Source organism: Pogoniulus pusillus, chromosome 20 (genome assembly GCF_015220805.1).
Source record: "Pogoniulus pusillus isolate bPogPus1 chromosome 20, bPogPus1.pri, whole genome shotgun sequence".
Classification (NCBI taxonomy): Eukaryota; Metazoa; Chordata; class Aves; order Piciformes; family Lybiidae; genus Pogoniulus; species Pogoniulus pusillus.
The window spans coordinates 16047482-16053481 of NC_087283.1; the positions used below are offsets into that span (position 1 = coordinate 16047482).

The 6000-nt window shown below is 38.0% G+C and overlaps 1 long non-coding RNA gene across 1 annotated transcript in view; it reads right to left on the bottom strand.

Moving 5' to 3' along the window:
• The window catches only part of LOC135184223 (uncharacterized), a 28117-nt gene extending 22630 nt beyond the window's left edge, over window positions 1-5487 (bottom strand). The window contains exon 1 of the long non-coding RNA XR_010305918.1: window positions 5377-5487. This is a non-coding gene — a long non-coding RNA (uncharacterized LOC135184223). The remainder of the gene's footprint in view (window positions 1-5376) is intronic.
• Between the last annotated feature and the right edge of the window lie 513 nt (window positions 5488-6000).

The window sequence follows — 6000 nt, forward strand, 5'->3', positions numbered from 1 at the left end:
TCTAAAATTTAACCCAAGAATTGGTTTAATAAAATCCCCTGTATCTTCTGGAGACCCTTGGGTACTCTGCTCAGAAAAGAGATGCAGTGAATCAGAATCTATGGTCTTGATAAACATCTCAAGAAGAATTGTTGAAGCACTAAAAGGTGAGATGAAGAAGTGCTATTCCTGAGGACGTGGCACTGATGGAAGTCTCTCAAATTTGGGAAAGGACCAGCAATCTTTTTGGCCCTGTGAAGCTCACCTGAGCAGTATATATGTGGAACTCTTTTTTAGGGTAATTAACCTGAAACTGGAGTCCTTGTGGCTGAGCAAGAGTCAGCTGTGTAGATTTTAACTTCTGAAGTAGGTCTACCGTCAGAATTTTGCATTACCTAGTATGTCCTGAGGAATAATGTATTACCTTCCTCTTCAAAAATACATTTTTCAAAATTATTTTCAAGTACTCTGACAAGGTTAAGGGACCATAACCTTAAATGATACTTTTCACCCTGAAGAATAGTGGAAAGTAACCTTTAAGTTGATTGATCTTTGCAATGCAATACATTCCTGTTTGAATCTAGAATCACAGAAGCATTTTGGTTGGATAGGTGTCAAGTCCTACCTTTGATGATGGCCATAAAACCAGGTCTCAAAGCACCATGTCCACACATTTTTTTAAACACCTCCAGGGATGGCAACTCCACCACTTCTCTGGGCAGGTCTGTTCCAATGCCTGACCACTCTTTCAGTAAAGACATTTGTTCTAATCAACCTAAACTTGCCCTGGTGCAACTTGAGACAATTTCCTCTCATTTGGTACTAGGAAGAAGACACCAACACCCACCTCACTGCAACCTCCTGTGCAGGCAACCGTAAAAAGCAATGAGGTTTCCCCTCATTCTCCTCTTCAGACTAAATAACCCCAGTTCCCCCAGCTGCTCCTCATATGATTTGTTCTCCGGACCCTTCACCAGCTTCATTGTCCTTCTCCGGACCTGCTCCAGCACCAAAACCTCCTACTTGTAATGAGGGGTCCAAAACTGAATACAGTATTTAAGGTGCAGCCTCACCAGTGCAGACCTCACTCAGGTATAAGGGCACGATTACTTCCCTACTCCTGCTGGATACACTACTCCTGATACAGCATTTGTAGAACAATATCCTGACTGGAAGCCAGATTCATTTCCAGCCGGGCTTTGGCAATTCCAATTTTCTCCCTGCAATACCATTTTCACTGTGTGATTACTGGATTGAGTCAAATGTGCAAGAACTTTCACCATCATGGCATATGTATTAATAAAAATACCATTGCCTTGTAGGTACTGATTTAAGGTGGTATGTTTTCCCTTGGATAAAATGTACTGTGTGTATCTTTATTACTTTTATTATCTTTGGCTGACTGATTCTAGGAATTTTCCTATTACATTCAAAATAAGAATCTATTCATTGCTGTTTTAAGAAATAGAGGTACTTACTCAGAATTATACTTTAGCATATACATCTCTTTAAGTACATGCTGAAGTCCCTCCCAAGTCAGGAAAGAGGTTAACTAGGTGCATATCCTTAAGTTCTAAATTATTTCAGTGGGGCCTTCCCTTGTCTTGAGTTTTGGACATACTTGCAGCATTCTCATGGCTAAGCTTACAGTTATGACTACAGGTGGCTGAGCGTGGCCCACAGCTGGCACAAACCCAAAATTTAACATTACTTTAAAGTGTTTTGATTAAAATCCAGTAAAGCACTTAAGTCTACACACGGTGCTGATTTAACTGTCTCAGTTTATATTGCACACTAGTGCAATTTCCTAGCATGGATACAGTTCTGCTAGTATTTATCTTGGCATAACTTTGCAAGACACATTTACAGAAATGAATGACACTGAAAGTCATGGAAGGATAGGGCAAACCTGCAAGAGATAATGCCAAAATTGAATACTGAAAAGGCTACAGCTCATGGGCAACAGAAAGGGGAAATACCAACTACAGGAAAATATTCTGTTAGTTTTCTTCAAGAGCACAATGATGCATTATGGAAATTTTGAATTCATGTACTCTCTTCCCCAAGGGCCTACTTTGTTCTCTAAAGATGAAACACCTCCTTGGTGATGTATTTTATTTACACAGTAAGAACAGCATCGCTAGATCCTCTGCCCTGCAATGAGTTAAGCCCCCCCCAAATCTTATGACTTTCAGCACAGTGGCTCAGCTGTTACTGGAATAGATGATAAGTTTTGCAATCACATAGTGGTGTGCTTCATGATCAGCAGTGATGTCATTAACTAAATCCAGTTAACATCACAGCAAAGCATTACTTATGCTCAGGCTCAGAAACTTTGCAACCTAAATATCACAACCAATAAATTACTATTCTGATTAGAAGAGAAAACATAGTATAGTATAGCCCCATGCCCCATAAAATATCTACACACAATACTACGTTACTTCAGATGCATAAATAATTGATACACGATATAAATCAAAGCTGCAAAGTATGCTTCAGTCCTCATTAGATTTAATAGTTCCGTACCAAGATGCCAAGTACCTCAATGAAAACTCTAGCCAATTTTAGGTTCTTCAAAAATATAGTATTGAAACAGAGAAACACAGAAAAGTGCAATATTAGAAAGTTCCAGATTCAACCTACACTTCAGCAGCACAAAGAGAGATCAAGAACTGTGATGGTGAACTTCTAGAAGAAAGAGTTTAAGGAGTGGTATCTGTTCCAGTAGTGTTGGCCATGCTGCTAAACTGAATTGCAGTACCTAGTCTCCATCAACTAGGAAAAAAAATCTGCTGTGCTGCTTGCAGATTTTGCTGGAACCATCCTACATTCCCAGTCTCTGTGTGGAGTTATGCATAGAAGAGATGATATATGTTCTCTTCAAACGTCCAGATATGCTTCTGGACAGCTAATTCTTTCTGCTTTAACACAAGACAAAGTGACAGTGACCATATGCTGATCTAACATGTTAAAATAGATCTTTAGAAGTGTAAATTAGTTCCTAAATTAGTATCAGTATATTTTTATTTTTTACTGGAAGAGGGTGAGCACAACTTGGAAAAGAGATGTGGGGAAAAAGAACAAAACAAGAAAAAAGAGGGAGGATATGGAAAGAGGGGGAAAAAATAGGGGGAAAACAAAAAAAAAGAGACTTCTGAAATACTTTGTGAAGCTTACCTTGATAATCACTAAGGAGAAAATCAGGGATTTTATTTGTAGAGAGAAAATTGCCTAAATCATCTGGAAAAACTCATTGACCCAGTCAGATTGTGTGAAGCTTGCGATTAAATAGAGCCCTGGGCTCTCCTGCCTTATGCACTTGTGCATCTTGCTGCGAATACATAGCTCAACAGAAACAAAAAAAAACCATTTTATTCCAATAAAACACTGCAATACAATGGTTTTTGCATGGGCATATGTTACTCCTCTTTAGATGCCTTGGAAACATTACATTCAAAGTTTGTTAGATGTAAATTCATAGACATTACTTGCAAAGAATTTCATACTTTCATGACTCAATTATTTTAAGTAAAACAACAAGTTCATCAATTCTACATCATATAAAATAATCAAACAAGAAAAAGTAAAGTAATTAAAACTGAGCAGTGAGACTGATGAGTTCACAGGTAGAGAAAACTTCCTGCAATACATATTCAGGAGCCTGAATAATTAGGTATATTTGCAGAAAGATTGTGAATGTGCCATTCATAGTGTATCTATGAGATCAAATAATGTACATTGCTCTTGTGCTTCACTCTGGACAACTACAAAAAGTTAGGAAGGAAAGATGGTCCTGTGATTTAGAGCATGGGTCAGGAGATAGGAAGAATCTTGAGGTTTTTAACTACCTATGTAGCTCTAGGCAAATGACTTGACTTCCCATCTGCAAACCAGATTTTGTATGCTTACGTGAGCTAGGAGGATGTGGATGCTAAGAATGCTCAGATGGAGGGCACAGAAACAGGTAATAGTATCATTTCAGATGTGTAACTACAGAACTTACCACACCACAAGTGTTCCATATAATCAAAGCTACAGCATACCTCAACCTCTGTCTCTACCCTCATAAAGATGTGTGTTTGCAAAAGGCCTGCATAAGCTTCTTTGCCATTACTAGGCAGAAACTTGTATTTCTAGATTGTTAGAAATTCTTAGATGCTTTCATCTGTGGAAGCCCAACGAAGCCCATAATCAAGTCTGCCAAGTGCAGACTATTGTCAATGCTAGTCAGGATCTTTAAGAATAAATTACTCTTTCTGAATACTCCTAGATCAGTTTCAAACGCTGTCATTTGAACTCATACTAGCATAACTTCCAAAGTAGAGAGATGAAACTAATAAAATCAATCAGATGAGCCTGGATTCCCCAAGTTATGATGCCTTGTTTCCTTTCAAATCCAGAATCTGGTTTAGGTTTGGCAACACATGATTTTTGGATTAGCCAGAATATTTCCAAATAAGCACTTAAGTAATCAAGGTATTACTTCCATGAGTGAGACTTAATGAGCCCATAGCAACTCTCAGATCAGTAGTATATAACTACAGATTATTTGCACCTCTGGAAGACTGCAGGAAAAGTACCATGTAAGTAAATATTCTAAACAAAAGCTAGTTTTTACTGTTTACCCAGCACCACAATTAGGAATTATCTTCACTTTCTGCATTCTGACTAAGAATGAGCTTAGCTCAGTTCTCCTTTGGAACAAATGTGCTAAGTGACACAGAGCCAATGAGTAGCAGCAGATGATTGTGGTAACAGAAGTGAAAGAACATGGTGAAGGTCTTATATTGATTCACTTTGCAAATCCTTTCAGATTTTGTTTTCTTAAGACTAAGAGGACACATCTAGAGAGACTGACATACAACAGTTGAACCATTTTGGGTAGTTTTTGTTGAAATTCTTTGTCACAGACACAGGCAATAATGGTATTAACACTGTGAGATTAGCTCTAACATTGAGTATATATGGAAGTGTGTGTACTAACCTTATCTAGTGAATGAAACCCTACAAAGGAAGAAAGAAACAAAAAAACAAACCAAATAAACACAAGGAAAAAGTCACCTTGTCTGTCTGGATAACGTTGTCATCAATTAGTGTGACATAACAACTGAATGGAAGGAAAACATACAGAACATCAGCTTGAACCCAAAACACTGATGAGGCAACCCATTTAAAGTAATCTAATTCTTTGTTGTTCCTCCTCCCTCAGGCTTTGCTTTCCTGCAACGATTGCAACTGTTTTCAGATGGAGATGTAACCATCTCTGCTCTCACTCTGAACTGATGATTAAAACTTGAAAGTTTAAAAATATTTTGCCACCTAAAGCACAGTGATCAAAGCCACTTACTCCAAAACATGCCTTCTATCAGAGGTTTACAGTGAAAAGATCCTTACCGGAACGCATGTGGATTTGACTGGAACTTTCTCTCAGACCCCCTGAGGAGTCATTGTGTGGGTGGAAGATCAATTTTACATTTACCCTCTAGTTTCTCTGAAACCATCAGTGAGCCTGTGAAACGAGGAGCACGCCACAGAATTAGAACATTATTCATTGCCAACTTTCTATTCCTCTACACTTGTTTGAAAAGAACAAAGCACATGCCATACTGACGCTACTTCAGACAGCTAACACAATGAGCTCTCAAGAGTTTTCATCAGTCTTCAACTTAAGTAATATTAGGTAGTTTATAACATGGTAGCTCTTAAGGAGCACATAATCTTGGAGTACTTAGTATACACCACTAGCAGTGAAAATCATAGTAGGACAGTTGTTTCTTCAGCTGAAGACTTTTCTCCTTAGGCTGAAACCCAGCCAAGTTCCAATCCCATAAATTAAGCCTTCATTCTTCACAGAAAGTTGTATTTCTGTAACAAGTACATTAACAAGAGTGACTTTTCCCTCCAGGCTCTCATTGTTAGATTACTCTTTATAGTACATTTGTCACAGAATTTCTTTTTTAATTTTTTTTTAAAAAGTAAAAGTTCTGAAAGATAATATCAGCCTGACAGATCCAGGAG